This window comes from Pseudophryne corroboree, chromosome 7, assembly GCF_028390025.1.
Source record: "Pseudophryne corroboree isolate aPseCor3 chromosome 7, aPseCor3.hap2, whole genome shotgun sequence".
Lineage (NCBI taxonomy): Eukaryota > Metazoa > Chordata > Amphibia > Anura > Myobatrachidae > Pseudophryne > Pseudophryne corroboree.
In genome coordinates this window covers 211,333,605-211,350,107 of record NC_086450.1, presented here as the reverse complement: position 1 = coordinate 211,350,107, position 16,503 = coordinate 211,333,605, and the positions used below count along the sequence as shown (strand labels likewise).

General features: G+C 45.3%; 1 long non-coding RNA gene across 4 annotated transcripts in view; it reads right to left on the bottom strand.

Annotated features, from left to right (window-relative positions):
• Positions 1–1,086: 1,086 nt before the first annotated feature.
• LOC134943532 (uncharacterized) overlaps positions 1,087–16,503 on the bottom strand; it is a 49,045-nt gene continuing 33,628 nt past the window's right edge. For all 4 annotated transcript variants that reach the window (XR_010181592.1, XR_010181594.1, XR_010181593.1 and 1 more), the window contains exons 4-6: positions 15,108–15,331; positions 4,541–4,764; positions 1,087–1,285 (exon numbers count right to left, since the gene is read on the bottom strand). This is a non-coding gene — a long non-coding RNA (uncharacterized LOC134943532). The remainder of the gene's footprint in view (positions 1,286–4,540; positions 4,765–15,107; positions 15,332–16,503) is intronic.

Below are 16,503 nucleotides of genomic sequence, written 5' to 3'. Positions count from 1 at the left end.
GCCGCACATTATTAATGCTCTTATACACATAATGACACACATAATGCCACCTACACATTTGCTGCACATTATTAGTGCCCCTTTACACGTAATGACAGACATACAGTAGAACCCTGTTACACATATGCCGCACATTATTAATGCCCTTATACCCATAATGACACACATAGTGCCCCTTACACATATGTTGCACATTATTAATGTATATTTACATGACACACATAATGCACCTTACACATATTCTGAACAATACTGCACAACCAACCCACTCACATGCACATAGCACTCACACTGCAACTAACACTGTGACCTCTGTCTCTGCTTGGATACAGATGTGTCCTCATAGATTTTGCCTCAATGCTAACGTCGGGCACCTTTTTTTAATGAAAATGCATCCATTGCTATGTGGCTAGGATGCACATGCAGCTTCTGCTGATTAAATGATATGCAGCATGCCTTTATGCTGTGTGAGACTGTGGCTGTATCTGCATATGAAATGCTACAAACAGAATATAGGCATGCCACATATCATTTTAATCAGCAGAAGCTGCTGATGCCCCTAGGCATATCAAATGCCCTAGGCAATTGCCTAGTTTGCCTATGCCTATGGCCGGCTCTGCTCCACTCCATGCTACATGTCTGTGTATGCATAACTGTGAGTATGGCTGTAGCTTCACATTGGTCCTTTATTAAATCATCAGACTGGTTAACTGGGGTATTCATAGTCTCAGAGCATCCACTATTGTGTACACTCAATCTGCTATACCACCTGTACACACAGTCAATGCATACACAGGGGCATGACCAGTGTTGTCACAGTAACTCCAGTCTACAGTATCTGTTTTTTGACACACATAAAATCCAGCACATTAAAGATTAACCAAGAATTATGTTTTTTAGCTTCACTGTTCATATTTGAAATTTATGTTTAATCAAAGTAGATTTTTATGGAATTGTTTTTATTAGTCCCTTGCAGGTTGCCCCTAGAGATGTCACTACTTATATCTATTTGTGTTTTACTTTATTGTACATGAAGAAGTTCTCATATGCACTTCACTTACTTGCACTGATTGAAACAGCAGCTCCTTCCAGCTTGCATTTATTTTATTTGGTTTGCAAGTATCAAGGTGTTCAAGTATTCTACTCTTAAATATATGGGAGTGACATGAAGCTAAATTTTAAAGCAAAGAGAAGTGCCTAGGTTTAGTTGTTTTATTCATCCTTCAAGGTCAACTTGAACTTGACGTTGGTTCTTTTCACTGGCTTGTTCCTTCCAAATATAGCACTGACAAATGAGGAAAATGGAAATTACTTGCTGAATGTCCTGAGCCATAGCAGAATTATCTACCCTAGAACCAGCAATGCTTTGTAATATACATATGGCATTCTGGACTGTTACTGGAAACTGCTATTTCTAAAAAATATATTTTTAATTTGAAAGATATTTATTGCTAGTTATGATAGTGGGTATTGCTTTACATGTCATGCTATCTTCATGTACTATTCCTGATACCACATGTCTGAGGAAGAGGACAGTATATCCTTGAAACGTTTTGCATTTTGAAGATGAGGAAATCACTCCTGCGAAAATCAGATTTTAGAGGAAACACCCACTAGAAAACCAGACATCAGGACATCGTTCTTTGTTGCAGGTACAACCGTCAGTGGACTGCAATTTAGCCAACACTGAGAGCCTCAATCGAATGCAAAATACTGATACTGATAACTATGTATGGGTTTGGTATGGCATCCCGGTGGTCAAGATGTCGGTGGTCGCATGACTGACACTGGCATCCCAACATTGAAGATCCCAACATTGAGGGGTAAGTATTTTTACCCTCCCCAGTCCCCTACCCTAACCCTCAGGGTGTGATGGCTATGGCTATCCCTCCAGGATTGGCAGCTAGGGCTAACCCTCGGGGGGTGGTGGTTAGGGCTAACCACCCCCCTAGTGCCTAACCCTCCTGGGCCCTAAGCCTAAGATGAACCCTGATACTTACCTTAGGATCTCCTGAATGGTGTTGGCATTCCAGTGTCAGTCACATGGCTGCCAGCATCCCGTCTGTTGGTATGCTGAATGGATCCCCTATGGACTCGGACTGACCAGACTATTGATATAGCCTATTGGGGGGGGTGGTCACAATAGGTGTCAGATAGAATGTTAAAATGACTGTTAGACCACACAGAGGGGTCTCTGTACTAAGCCTTGGAGAGAGATAAAGTGGATGGAGATAAAGTACTATCAATCATCTCCAAACTGTCATTTTTCAAACATAGCCTGTAACATGGCATTTAGGAGCTGGTTTCAACTTTTTATCTCCGTCCACTTTGTCTCTCTCCAAGGTTTAGACCCCAGAGTCCTTAACCAGGATACCAGTTTATTGATAACATCAGATAACAGCGATAATGCAGGGGTTAACAGCAGTAACAAAACGGTGGTCACAATAGTGACAATTGCAAGCATCAGGGTATCTCTAAACAGTATAGATGGGGTTGGCTGCACATCCTCAATAGCCTGGTGGTGATATTCTTCAGATCGGAAGTCAAAACTCCCAGTGACTCTGGGTCCTAGTGCCTTGAGTGTTTACAGAGGAAACTTGCTAGTTCCTGCTGATATTTTTATGTGAATTAATTAAATAGGTAAATATTAAGATTATGGACACTATTCAGCTTCAGTAGCAGATTCTGCTAAAAAGTAGAGTCTGTTACTGCTGAAGATCGCATTCTGGAGGCTGCCCAGCACAGAGAAAGACAACCCAGCATGCAAAGTCCTGCCCAGCGATGCAATCACAATGGAATTGTGATCGCATTGCAGAACAGGAAATTAGGGATCACTCCCTGCATATGCAGCATGGCTACATATGCATGCGCATCACCGCCATTTTTCGGGTCATAGCGGCTGCGTGTGAAATCACGCAGCTGCCTCAAAAAACATCCCACGGCCGCCACTGTCAATCATTATGTGAACACATCCTTTCCGGGATATGATCGCATAAAGACCACTCGCACATGTGCACTGCCGTTGCAGCGCATATAACCAGATAGCAGCCATCTGCGTACACGCAGCAGTAGCGATGACTACTGAATGAGGGTCTATATCTCCTCCACAGAGCATATAACAGTGTGTTTATATAAAAGTTATTAACCATATATGGATCACATATTATATACCCCAGCACTCTTTTTTCTTTTTAATATCTTTTAATACTAGATTTGTTTAATCAGATCTGCTTCTGGGTCAATTATCCTTTATTCAATATGTTTTCTATGTGTTCAGAAATTCTCTATTGGCAGATGTCAGACTTATGAATAAATCCCCACCATGGGGTGACACCAGCCCACACAGAGGCTTGAACAGTCATTAGAGACCATGTGCCTCTCTAATAGAGTAATAATGTATATTTTGAGTGCACTGTCTGGAACATTAGAGGAAGTGGTGGGGCTCTCAGACACTGGGGCCTACTGTGGATTTTCGCTGCACCCCTGTGGGCCAGCCAAACCCTGTCCCCAGATCTTCCAGAGCACAGAAAGAAAAGTAAGCAAGTCACTGGAATATTTACAATGGGTGCAGTGTGTACGGTGCACATGGGCTCCTTAGTCCGGGGGACCCACACTGCACACACTGCACCCCTTTTATTTGAATACTTACCCCTCCAGAGTCGCATGCCGATGTCAGCAATGCAGTTAAATCACTGTTAAAATGGAACAGTGGGCATTTTCATTGTGTTCGGCATATTTGCAGTGTGATCAATGGGAAAGTGGCCGCCACACCATTTTCCCAGAGATCTGCACATGTGCAGTAAAGTCTGAGCCCTCTAGTGCCCAGACTCTCCAACGCTGCCAGCAGAGAGGAGGGGGTCCGAACGGAGGAGGCTGCATATGGGCCTCCTCCTCTCTTAAAGCGCCCCTGAAGCAAGTACTATATTGTATGGACTGATTATTTATGAGACTGTTGCTTAGCAATTCATTAGGAACTGATGAGATCATTGTTAGTGCAGCCTATTAAAACACTGGAAGTTATAACACAAATTACCTCAGTGATGTCACTTATCCCTTGTGAGTTGATAAGCTGCTTTCTCATGAAAAGGGAAATGTACAGATGTGTCCTCTGTCAACTTGGCCACTAAGTGGGACATGTACTAAGCAGTGATAAAAGTGGAGAAGTGAGCCAGTAGGGAAGTTACCCATGGGGCAACCAATCAGCTGCCGTATATACTTTTATAGTATGCAAATTATAAATGTTACGTTAATGCTGATTGGTTGCCACGGGCAACTTCTCCACTGGCTCACTTCTCCACTCTTTTAACTGCTTAGTGCATCTCCCCCTTAGTAACTAGACCCTTTAATATCTGATATAACTAACTGGTTTCAAAGTCAATCAGTGGTGTAAGTTGATAGAAATTCCATCACCTAATCGTTTTCAATTGTGTGCCTGCTGGTTAGTTGCCAATAATTCTACAAGCAATTGTAAGGAAAGAGTCCGAGCAGCATGACCGTCCTTTTTCTAGTTGGGTCTGTAAACCACCTCCAACCAACTCACCTGCTCCTACTTGCTGTACACCAGGCTTGCAGTCACAATAAATCTGAGCAGCGTATCCACGTGTGGCTGATGTCCTCTGTTTTCAGCTCAGAACAGGAGCACCAGCAGTGAGAGTGGATTCCATTATTTGTAGAGATAGTTCAGTGCACCCTGTTTTCTTTGTCGCTGTACAGTATTTCTGCACATTTCAGGAGTGCTGCTGACCTGTTTCTGCATGGTTGTAACTGCAAAATAAAATAAAAACTTACTTTAGTATTGTTTTAGATACTCATACAGAAGAAGCAGTTTGCACTTTAATATTGATAAATAAGACCCTATCTCTGAATAAACCTGATCCACCTGTATACTGTAGTCATTTTGCTTGCTCTTAAATTAATTTCCATTGTATACATAAACTGTCTGCACGAAATGCATTAAACATCATGGGAATTTGGGATCGATGTTACAGTAATAGTGGAAATAGTGTCTGGGTCAACAGTCAATAGTTTGACACCATATGGTCAACATGCATTAGGTCGACAGGTACAAAAAGTCAACAGATGAAAGGCCGATATGCATTAAGGTCAACAGGTTCAAAATGTCCACATGACAATGGTTGACAAAAGTTTTGGGGGGGGTTTACGTTTTGATTGATTTACTATCCACGCAGATTATGATTGGGAATAGTAACCTGCCTGAAGCATGGCCAGTGAATCAAATCACTTATTGGGGTTACATATTATGAAACAAAATGTCACCACAAGAAATCATTTCTGTGTTATCCATTGTAATGTCAATCTTTTAACCCTGTAAACCTTTACAAAATTGAGCCATGATATTAGTAGCAAAGATGGCCGATGAAGGTGAGACAGTCCAGGCTGTGTAGCTAATTGTTGTGGGCAAATGCGGAGTGAGGCAAATATTCAGGATTGTTTTAAAAATGTATCTCATGTCCTGTTGTGAGATATGCTGCATGCAGGGAGTCAGAAACCTGACTGTGTCTTATGCCCCAGCGATGTCAAAGAATTGTCTGCATAATACATATATTACACCATGCTTTGACATTTGTTGGCATAACATGTTTATAAATGACACATTCTGGCAACTTTGTACTTACACAACTGCTCCCTGATGTAACTGTAGCTATTATTCATAGGAATTGCTGTAACTAGATACATTGGGGCTCTGCCATTTTTGTTAATGTGTAACGAGCAATGTATTATCAGTAATATGTGGGACAAAGTGTTGCACTGTATATTAAGAGAATTATATAATAATATAGTAATACTGTAAAGCATATGCTAATCCCCACTAACTATATGGGTGTGAAATCTACTCAGAGATGTAAAAAGACTTTTTGATGCCCTGTGCCAGAGAGAGAATTGACACCCCCCCTCCCCCCATTTTTATATATACACACACATTTATAGACCACTGCAAGAGAATGGATTTTAACACAAATCCTCCTTATATCACATTCATGCACTTAACCTGAGAGTTCATTGTTATTCAATTACAATACCCTTTATTAAATTACACATTTCAATATACTGCCATACCCAGGATCCAAAACTATAACCTATACAACCTATGGCCCTCATTCCGAGTTGATCGGTCGCAAGGCGAATTTAGCAGAGTTACACACGCTAAGCCGCCGCCTACTGGGAGTGAATCTTAGCTTCTTAAAATTGCGACCGATGTATTCGCAATATTGCGATTACTAACTACTTAGCAGTTTCAGAGTAGCTTCAGACTTACTCTGCCTGTGCGATCAGTTCAGTGCTTGTCGTTCCTGGTTGACGTCACAAACACACCCAGCGTTCGCCCAGGCACTCCCACCGTTTCTCCGGCCACTCCTGCGTTTTTTCCGGAAACGGTAGCGTTTTCAGCCACACGCCCCTGAAACGCCGTGTTTCCGCCCAGTAACACCCATTTCCTGTCAATCACATTACGATCGCCGGAGCGATGAAAAAGCCGTGAGTAAAATTACTTTCTACATAGCAAAGTTACTTGGCGCAGTCGCAGTGCGAACATTGCGCATGCGTACTAAGCGGATTTTCATTGCGATGCGATGAAAAATACCGAGCGAACAACTCGGAATGAGGGCCTATATACGGTAATTCTAATCCAACACTTTACTTATTGAGCTTTGTGATCCTGCATAAAAACTTATGAGCACTATGGGGGTCATTCCGAGTTGATCGTAGCTGTGCTAAATTTAGCACTGCTACGATCATCCACACTGACATGTGAGGGGACGCCAAGCACAGGGCTAGTCCACGCCGCATGTCAGTCCCTGCCCCATTCAGTCAGTCCCTGTCACACAGCCGCTGCGGCCCACCCCCCGCAAGGTCCAGCCACGCCTGCGTTGGCTAGACCGTGCCCACAAAATGGCGGCCAAACACCACCGTGCCGCCCCCTTCCGCCCAGCGACCGCCTCTGCCTGTCAGTCAGCGACTGAAGGCGTCAGGGTAGGAGACAGGGCCAGTCAGGAAATGCTGGGCTTCAAAAAAGGTAGAAGCTGCAAGTAAAAGCAATTAAAACAGAAAATTCACTAGTGTCACCCACAGCACCCCCTACCCTGCAGCGCTATGTGCGAAGTCCCCTCCGCACACATCTAGTTACGGCCCTGAATCTATTATCAGGAATACCTGGGTTGAAGGGATTTTCTTCTAGTTTGGAGACTAATGCATATTTAGCAATTATTGGGTTTAAGACCTGATAACTATAATTTCTTATCACGGCTATTCACAGCAATAAATTATGTACAACCCATACGTATTAAAATAGAAACGAAGGGACAGAGGATCCAAAAGGAGACCGTCCTTGTGAGGTGTAACTTGAGCTGTGAAATGATCGCTAATGCTATTACTTCACTTCCATATCGGGGAGCTCCTTTGTTACTGCGCATGTACAGTCTGCTGACCATCCACGTGCAGCATTCATTGCCGGGTAGAGTTCCTATAGAACCCTCTTCCAGTAATTTTAGCAATCTGTATCTCATAGGCTTGGCATTCCGGAGCTCGGGGCTGCTTCTACTGTCAGGAATGGTGGGGAGCAGATACTGGAGATATTTGCTGTGGTCCCTAAATGTGACATTTTGGAGCTCCTTAATATATGCAGGTACCCCCTGAAAACACCTGCAAATATAATTTGGTGAATAGGCCCCTAAGGCCTAAAAAAATAAGATTTTACTCACCGGTAAATCTATTTCTCGTAGTCCGTAGTGGATGCTGGGAACTCCGTAAGGACCATGGGGAATAGCGGCTCCGCAGGAGACTGGGCACAACTAAAGAAAGCTTTAGGTCACCTGGTGTGCACTGGCATCTCCCACTATGACCCTCCTCCAAGCCTCAGTTAGGACACTGTGCCCGGACGAGCTGACATAATAAGGAAGGATTTTGAATCCCGGGTAAGACTCATACCAGCCACACCAATCACACCGTATAACTCGTGATACTATACCCAGTTAACAGTATGAATATAACTGAGCCTCTCAACAGATGGCTCAACAATAACCCTTTAGTTAGGCAATAACTATATACAAGTATTGCAGACAATCCGCACTTGGGATGGGCGCCCAGCATCCACTACGGACTACGAGAAATAGATTTACCGGTGAGTAAAATCTTATTTTCTCTGACGTCCTAGTGGATGCTGGGAACTCCGTAAGGACCATGGGGATTATACCAAAGCTCCCAAACGGGCGGGAGAGTGCGGATGACTCTGCAGCACCGAATGAGAGAACTCCAGGTCCTCCTCAGCCAGGGTATCAATTTTGTAGAATTTAGCAAACGTGTTTGCCCCTGACCAAGTTGCAGCTCGGCAAAGTTGGAAAGCCGAGACCCCTCGGGCAGCTGCCCAAGATGAGCCCACCTTCCTTGTGGAATGGGCTTTTACAGATTTTGGCTGCGGTAGTCCAGCCGCAGAATGCGCCAGCTGAATTGTGCTACAAATCCAGCGAGCAATAGTCTGCTTAGAAGCAGGAGCACCCAGTTTGCTGGGTGCATACAGGATAAACAGCAAGTCAGTTCTCCTGACTCTAGCCGTCCTGGAAACATAATTTTTCAAGGCCCTGACTACGTCCAGTAACTTGGAGTCCTCCAAGTCCCTAGTAGCCGCAGGCACTACAATAGTTGGTTCAAGTGAAAAGCTGATATCACCTTAGGGAGAAACTGGGGACGAGTCCTCAATTCTGCCCTATCCATATGGAAAATCAGATAAGGACTTTTATATGACAAAGCCGCCAATTCTGATACACGCCTGGCCGAAGCCAAGGCCAATAACATGACCACTTTCCGCGTGAGATATTTTAGATCCACGGTTTTTAGTGGCTCACACCAATGTGATTTTAAGAAACTCAACACCACGTTGAGAACCCAAGGTGCCACTGGAGGCACAACCGGGGGCTGAATATGCAGCACTCCTTTTACAATGTCTGAACTTCAGGTACTGAAGCTAGTTCTTTTTGGAAGAAAATCGACAGAGCCGAGATCTGTACCTTAATGGAGCCTAATTTTAGGCCTATAGACACTCCTGCTTGTAGGAAATGCAGAAATCGACCTAGTTGAAATTCCTCTGTTGGGGCCTTTTTGGCCTCACACCAAGCAACATATTTTCGCCATATGCGGTGATAATGTTTTGCAGTTACATCTTTCCTGGCTTGAATCAGCGTAGGAATGACTTCCTCCGGAATGCCCTTTTCCTTTAGGATCCGGCGTTCAACCGCCATGCCGTCAAAACGTAGCCGCAGTAAGTCTTGGAACAGACAGGGCCCCTGCTGCCGCAGGTCCTGTCTGAGCGGCAGAGGCCATGGGTCCTCTGATATAATTTCTTGAAGTTCTGGGTACCAAGCTCTTCTTGGCCAATCCGGAACCACGAGTATCGTTCTTACTCCTCGCCTTCCTATTATTCTCAGTACCTTTTGTATGAGAGGCAGAGGGAGGAACACATAAACCGACTGGTACACCCACGGTGTTACCAGAGCGTCCACAGCTATCGCCTGAGGGTCCTTTGACCTGGCACAATATCTTTTATAGCTTTTTGTTGAGGCGGGACGCCTGGATGAAATCCCCACTCTCCCGGGTGGAGGTCGTGTCCGCTGAGAAGATCTGCTTCCCAGTCGTCCACTCCGGGAATGAACACTGCTGACAGTGTTAACACATGATTTTCCGCCCATCGGAGAATCCTTGTGGCTTCTGCCATCGCCATCCTGCTTCTTGTGCCGCCCCGTTGGTTTACATGGGCGACTGCCGTGATGTTGTCTGATTGGATCAGTACCGTCTGGTTTTGAAGCAGAGGCCTTGCCTGACTCAGGGCATTGTAAATGGCCCTCAGTTCCAGAATATTTATGTGTAGGGAAGTCACTTGACTTGACCAAAGTCCCTGGAAGTTTTTTCCCTGTGTGACTGCCCCCCAGCCTCAAAGGCTGGCATCCATGGTCACTAGGACCTAGTCCTGTATGCCGAACCTGCGGCCCTCTTGCATGGAACCTGCCGAATGGGATTGCTTCGTAGGAAGCTACCATTCTTTCCCAGGGCTCGCGTGCAATGATGCACCGATACCTGTTTTTGCTTCAGGAGGTCTCTGACTAGAGATGACAGTTCCTTGGCTTTCTCCTCCGGGAGAAACACTTATTTCTGTTCTGTGTCCAGAACCATCCCCAGGAACAGTAGACGTGTCGTAGGAACCAGCTGTGACTTTGGACTGTTTAGAATCCAACCGTGCTGTTGTAGCACTTTCCAAAATAGTGCTACCCCGACTAGCAACTGCTCCTTGGACCTTGCCCTTATAAGGATATTGTCCAAGTACGGGATAATTAAAACTCCCTTTTTTCGAAGGAGTATCATCATTTTGGCCATTACCTTGGTAAACACCCTCGGTGCCATGTACAGTCCAAACGGCAGTGTCTGGACTTGGTAATGGTAATCCTGTACCACAAATCTGAGGTACTCCTGGCTAAGATGGTAAATGGGGACATGCAGGTAAGCATCCTTGATGTCCCGGGATCCCATGTAATCCCCCTCGTCCAGGCTTGCAATAACCGCCCTGAGCGATTCCATCTTGAACTTGAATTTTTTTTTTTTTTTTTTTTTTATGTATGTGTTCAAGGATTTTAAATATAAAATGGGTCACACCGAACCATGCGCTTTCGGTACCCCAAACCGTGTGGAATAGTAACCCCGTCCTTGTTGAAGTAGGGGCACCTTGAGTATTACCTGCTGGGAATACAGCTTATTAATTGTCTCTAGCGCAGCCTCCCTGCCTGAGGGAGTTGTTGGCAGGGCATATTTGAGGAAACGGCGGGGGGGAAACATCTCGAATTCCAGCTTGTACCCCTGAAATACTACTTGAATGAAACAGGGATCCACCTGTGAGCGAGCCCACTGATCGCTGAAATTTTTTGAGACGGCCCCCCACCGTACCTGGCTACACCTGTGGAGTCCCCGCGTCATGCTGTGGACTCAGAGGAAGCGAGAGAAGAATTTTGATTCTGGGAACAGGCTGACTGGTGCAGCTTTTTCCCTCTCCCCATGTCTCTGTACAGAAAGGAAGCGCCTTTGACCCGCTTGCTTTTCTGAAGCCGAAAGGACTGTACCTGATAATACAGTGCTTTCTTAGTCTGTGAGGAAACCTGAGGTAATGGATACGAGGTCCCAGAGACCATCCCCAAATAATTCCTCACCCTTATAAGGCAGAGTCTCTATGCGCCTTTTAAAGTCAGCATCACCTGTCCAGTGACAGGTCTCTAATACCCTCCTGACAGAATGGTCATTACATTCATTTTGGATGCCAGCCGGCAAAATATCCCTCTGTGCATCCCTCATATATAAGACGACGTCTTTAATATGTTCTCATGTGTGACAGGGTCACCGACCACGCTGCAGCAGCACGATCTGCAGGTCTCAGTCTAGTACCTGAGTGTGTAAATACAGACTTCAGGATAGCCTCCTGCTTTTTATCAACAGGTACCTTCAAAGTGGCCCTTCCTAAAACAGCAGTGCCACCTTTTTTGACAACCGTGTGAGCGCCTTATCCACCCTAGGGGATATCTCCCAGCGTAACTTATCCTCTGGCGGGAAAGGGTACGCCATCAGTAACTTTTTAGAAATTACCAGTTTCTTATCGGGGGGAACCCACGCTTTTCACACACTTCATTCATTCATCTGATGGGGGAACAAAACACTGCCTGCTTTTTCTCCCCAAACATAAAACCCTTTTTTAGTGGTACTTGGGTTAATGTCAGAAATGTGTAACACATTTTTTATTGCCGGGATTAAGTCACGGATGTTCCTAGTGGATTGTGTATATGTCTCAACCTTGTCGACACTGGAGTCAGACTCCATGTCGACATCTGTGTCTGCCATCTGAGTGAGCGGGCGTTTTTTTGAGCCCCTGATGGCCTTTGAGACGCCTGGGCAGGCGCGGACTGAGAAGCCGGCTGTCCCACAGCTGTTACGTCATCCACCCTTTTATGTAAGGAGTTGACACTGTCGGTTAATACCTTTCACCTAACCATCCACTCTGGTGTCGGCCCCACAGGGGGCGACATCACATTTATCGGCATCTGCTCCGTCACCATATAAGCCTCCTCATTAAACATGTCGACACAGCTGTACCGACACACCGCACACACACAGGGAATGCTCTGACTGAGGACAGGACCCCACAAAGCCCTTTGGGGAGACAGAGAGAGAGTATGCCAGCACACACCAGAGCGCTATATAATGTGGGGATTAACACTATAACTGAGTGAAATTTCCCCAATAGCTGCTTGTATATATAATATTGCGCCTAAATTTAGTGCCCCCCCTCTCTTTTTAACCCTTTGAGCCTGAAAACTACAGGGGAGAGTCTGGGGAGCTTTCTTCCAGCTGCACTGTGAAGAGAAAATGGCGCCAGTGTGTCTGAGGGAGATAGCTCCGCCCCTTTTTCGCGGACTTTTCTCCCGCTTTTTTCTGGATTCTGGCAGGGGTATTTACCACATATATAGCCTCTGGGGCTATATATTGTGGTATTTTTGCCAGCCAAGGTGTTAATATTGCTGCTCAGGGCGCCCCCCCCCCCCCAGCGCCCTGCACCCTCAGTGACCGGAGTGTGAGGTGTACATGAGGAGCAATGGCGCACAGCTGCAGTGCTGTGCGCTACCTTGGTGAAGACTGATGTCTTCTGCCGCCGATTTTCCGGACCTCTTCTTGCTTCTGGCTCTGTAAGGGGGACGGTGGCGCGGCTCCGGGACCGAACACCAAGGACTGGGCCTGCGGTCGATCCCTCTGGAGCTAATGGTGTCCACTAGCCTAAGAAGCCCAATCCGGCTGCAAGCAGGTGAGTTCGCTTCTTCTCCCCTTAGTCCCTCGCTGCAGTGAGCCTGTTGCCAGCAGGTCTCACTGAAAATAAAAAACCTAAATCTATACTTTCTTTCTAAGGGCTCAGGAGAGCCCCTAGTGTGAATCCAACCTCGGCTGGGCACAAAATCTAACTGAGGCTTGGAGGAGGGTCATAGTGGGAGGAGCCAGTGCACACCAGGTGACCTAAAGCTTTCTTTAGTTGTGCCCAGTCTCCTGCGGAGCCGCTATTCCCCATGGTCCTTACGGAGTTCCCAGCATCCACTAGGACGTCAGAGAAAATACTACAATACATTTAATAATTATCTGTCTCTCTCCTCACTTCACTAATCCTGCAGCCCATAGGTAAAATCCGCCATTGGCATAGGCGTGCGCACGGGGGGTGCCTGGGGTGCACAGGCACCCCCTAATGTCCGGCACCCCTCCTTCCTCAGCACGTCACACTGATCATTGCTGTCTGTGTGCTGCTGCAGTAGCACACTGATACAGCAATAATCGGATAACCTCCTGGCTGCATCGCTCGCGCTTCCCTAACAGCACAGCATTCACCCCCTCCCGAGTCCCGCTGTGCATCGTTGCCGCCGGTCACACTCACACACAGCTGCCTGTCAGCTGTGCGGCTTCTTCATGGACGGGTGCAGAGCCGGCCCTAAGCAATATGATGCCCTAGGCAAGATTTTGGCTGGTGCCCCCTAGCACCACCGCTGGTTCCGCCTCTGACCTTGCACCTCTTTCCCAGCACCATCACCCCTCACCCATAGCAGTCCTTATTTTGGTGTTTGTACCCCCTATATTTTAAATAGGAACAGTTTGCACATTTGGCGCACAGCCCAAAAAGGGGTGTTTTTTTGCTGGCAAGGGGCACGGCCACACAATAGTAACCCCAATTCTAATTACGCCACACAGTACTGCAACTTTATTCACATTTGATCATGCGATAGTGTCCATAATTTAAATTACATCCCACAGTAGTATCACTTTACCTTATAAACGTTACTCCTCACAGTAGAGCCCCTTATTCACATTACATCACACTGAATTGCTCCTTATTTACATGACACAGTAGTGCCTTTTCTATATGCAACGCCAAATAGTAGCGAACTTTATACACATAATGCCACACATTAGTAATGCATTAATACACATAATTCCACACAGTAATGCCCCTTACACATATGACACACCCCTGTGGGCCAGCCAAACCCTGTCTCCAGATCTTCCAGAGCACAGAAAGAAAAGTAAGCCAGTCACTGGAATATTTACAATGGGTGCAGTGTGTACGGTGCACATGGGCTCCTTAGTCCGGGGGACCCACACCACACACACTGCACCCCTTTTATTTGAACACTTACCCCTCCAGAGTCGCATGCCGATGTCAGCAATGCAGTTAAATCACTGTTAAAATGGAACAGTGGGCATTTTCATTGTGTTCGGCATATTTGCAGTGTGATCAATGGGAAAGTGGCCGCCACACCATTTTCCCAGAGATCTGCACATGTGCAGTAAAGTCTGAGCCCTCTAGTGCCCAGACTCTCCAACGCTGCCAGCAGAGAGGAGGGGGTCCGAACGGAGGAGGCTGCATATGGGCCTCCTCCTCTCTTAAAGCGCCCCTGAAGCAAGTACTATACTGTATGGACTGATTATTTATGAGACTGTTGCTTAGCAATTCATTAGGAACTGATGAGATCATTGTTAGTGCAGCCTATTAAAACACTGGAAGTTATAACACAAATTACCTCAGTGATGTCACTTATCCCTTGTGAGTTGATAAGCTGCTTTCTCATGAAAAGGGAAATGTACAGATGTGCCCTCTGTCAACTTGGCCACTAAGTGGGACATGTACTAAGCAGTGATAAAAGTGGAGAAGTGAGCCAGTAGGGAAGTTACCCATGGGGCAACCAATCAGCTGCCGTATATACTTTTATAGTATGCAAATTATAAATGTTACGTTAATGCTGATTGGTTGCCACGGGCAACTTCTCCACTGGCTCACTTCTCCACTCTTTTAACTGCTTAGTGCATCTCCCCCTTAGTAACTAGACCCTTTAATATCTGATATAACTAACTGGTTTCAAAGTCAATCAGTGGTGTAAGTTGATAGAATTTCCATCACCTAATCATTTTCAATTGTGTGCCTGCTGGTTAGTTGCCAATAATTCTACAAGCAATTGTAAGGAAAGAGTCCGAGCAGCATGACCGTCCTTTTTCTAGTTGGGTCTGTAAACCACCTCCAACCAACTCACCTGCTCCTACTTGCTGTACACCAGGCTTGCAGTCACAATAAATCTGAGCAGCGTATCAACGTGTGGCTGATGTTCTCTGTTTTCAGCTCAGAACAGGAGCACCAGCAGTGAGAGTGGATTCCATTATTTGTAGAGATAGTTCAGTGCACCCTGTTTTCTTTGTCGCTGTACAGTATTTCTGCACATTTCAGGAGTGCTGCTGACCTGTTTCTGCATGGTTGTAACTGCAAAATAAAATAAAAACTTACTTTAGTATTGTTTTAGATACTCATACAGAAGAAGCAGTTTCCACTTTAAGATTGATAAATAAGACCCTATCTCTGAATAAACCTGATCCACCTGTATACTGTAGTCATTTTGCTTGCTCTTAAATTCATTTCCATTGTATACATAAACTGTCTGCACAAAATGCATTAAACATCATGGGAATTTGGGATCGCTGTTACAATAACTGCAGAGGTAACTGTTACAAATGTGTTGATGTAACATTGCAATTCGCTCTGTGTCATGCATTGAACAAAATAATGTTACAATGTTAAGTACAGCAGTAGCCCCACCATTAGCTAAGGAGAGCGGTTGGCTCTCTTATGCTTCTCTTCCTCCAAGGAATAACGCCTTTAATGTTTGTATTGGATTTGAAGCTGTAAATAGAAATATGAAGCTATGTTTGTTTACAACAATTTAAGGCCTTTTCCAGCAGAGTTAACAAGTCAAATGTTTCCTGAGTCTATTGCTCTAATTAGCGGCTCCATGCACAGGCAGGGTCCCCGGATCCATCTATTTCCTGCACGTTTATACCTAATGGATCCACAGACCAGTGTTTGTGATGAATATAAAGTGAGGGTCATTTGTCGAGGGAACAAGAGGCCAGAACTAGAGTTCACTGAGGCAAAAATGTTTCTGACTCGCAGGATTTAATAGTACTTCTGCATGATGCAGACAAGATAGATTGCCCTCTTCACCGAGCACTTTCATAGAGCACCAGTATTTCATAGCACGCACATTTCATAGGATGGCTTATAAAAGGCTGATAACTCTTAACTAGAGATAAGTGAACATTTTTGCAAATATTCTGGTTTTCGGGATTCTCTAAATCATTTCCAAGTTAGATATGATGTAGGGCTAAATTTGTTATAAAGTGTACATGTTGTCTACAATGGGGGTTCTCGACATCTATCCTCAAGTACCACCAACATGACATGTATTCAGGATTTTAATCATGCACAGGTGAGACAGAAATTATTCTCCCTGTTTCCACACACAGAAATCCTTAAAACAAGACATGTTGGTGGTATAGTACTTGAGGATTGGAGTTGAGAATGCCTGGTCTTCATGATTTCCACAACAGTAGAGATTTCCAGGAAGCCAAGTTCAGTCAGATAATATGAGTGTGGCT